The 1,313-nt window shown below is 51.5% G+C and overlaps 3 non-coding genes across 3 annotated transcripts; all 3 read left to right on the forward strand.

The window, feature by feature from the left end:
- Positions 1-244: 244 nt before the first annotated feature.
- On the forward strand, positions 245-363 carry LOC119345793. Its single transcript, XR_005167191.1, has one exon. It is a non-coding gene; the product is annotated as a 5S ribosomal RNA (ribosomal RNA).
- Positions 364-660: 297 nt separating this feature from the next.
- On the forward strand, positions 661-779 carry LOC119345792. Its single transcript, XR_005167190.1, has one exon. It is a non-coding gene; the product is annotated as a 5S ribosomal RNA (ribosomal RNA).
- A 297-nt stretch (positions 780-1,076) lies between these two features.
- On the forward strand, positions 1,077-1,195 carry LOC119345790. Its single transcript, XR_005167189.1, has one exon. It is a non-coding gene; the product is annotated as a 5S ribosomal RNA (ribosomal RNA).
- The last annotated feature ends 118 nt before the right edge of the window (positions 1,196-1,313 follow it).

Below are 1,313 nucleotides of genomic sequence, written 5' to 3' on the forward strand. Positions count from 1 at the left end.
TATTTACCGTGTTTTATTATTTTGCACGAGTGCGGTAAGTCATAGCTGGGTGCTCACGATTCACGGGTCCAGCGTCGGCGTTGTGGCGCGGCAAGCGTGCACTGGTGCGGTTGAGAGGGAGGGGTGGAAACCGCGTTAAACTCGTCTCCGTAGTTGAGAGGGAGCGGCCAAAGCAATGTACAATCGTCTTTGTAGTGGAGCTGGGAGGGGCAAGGATAAGGGACGAAGACCGGGGTAACATGTCGGATGCGATCATACCAGCACTAAAGCACCGAATCCCATCAGAACTCCGAAGTTAAGCGTGCTTGGGCGAGAGTAGTACTAGGATGGGTGACCTCCTGGAAAGTCCTCGTGTTGCATTCCCTTTTTAATTTTTTTCGCGCCGCTTGCAAAACAAAACGCACGTGTACGTAATATATTTACCATGTTTTATTATTTTGCACGAGTGCGGTAAGTCATAGCTGGGTGCTCACGATTCACGGGTCCAGCGTCGGCGTTGTGGCGCGGCAAGCGTGCACTGGTGCGGTTGAGAGGGAGGGGTGGAAACCGCGTTAAACTCGTCTCCGTAGTTGAGAGGGAGCGGCCAAAGCAATGTACAATCGTCTTTGTAGTGGAGCTGGGAGGGGCAAGGATAAGGGACGAAGACCGGGGTAACATGTCGGATGCGATCATACCAGCACTAAAGCACCGGATCCCATCAGAACTCCGAAGTTAAGCGTGCTTGGGCGATAGTAGTACTAGGATGGGTGACCTCTTGGGAAGTCCTCGTGTTGCATTCCCTTTTTAATTTTTTTCGCGCCGCTTGCAAAACAAAACGCACGTGTAAGTAATATATTTACCGTGTTTTATTATTTTGCACGAGTGCGGTAAGTCATAGCTGGGTGCTCCCGATTCACGGGTCCAGCGTCGGCGTTGTGGCGCGGCAAGCGTGCACTGGTGCGGTTGAGAGGGAGGGGTGGAAACCGCGTTAAACTCGTCTCCGTAGTTGAGAGGGAGCGGCCAAAGCAATGTACAATCGTCTTTGTAGTGGAGCTGGGAGGGGCAAGGATAAGGGACGAAGACCGGGGTAACATGTCGGATGCGATCATACCAGCACTAAAGCACCGGATCCCATCAGAACTCCGAAGTTAAGCGTGCTTGGGCGAGAGTAGTACTAGGATGGGTGACCTCCTGGGAAGTCCTCGTGTTGCATTCCCTTTTTAATTTTTTTCGCGCCGCTTGCAAAACAAAACGCACGTGTAAGTAATATATTTACCGTGTTTTATTATTTTGCACGAGTGCGGTAAGTCATAGCTGGGTGCTCACGATTCACG

This window comes from Triticum dicoccoides, unplaced genomic scaffold, assembly GCF_002162155.2.
Source record: "Triticum dicoccoides isolate Atlit2015 ecotype Zavitan unplaced genomic scaffold, WEW_v2.0 scaffold29474, whole genome shotgun sequence".
NCBI classification, from domain to species: Eukaryota; Viridiplantae; Streptophyta; class Magnoliopsida; order Poales; family Poaceae; genus Triticum; species Triticum dicoccoides.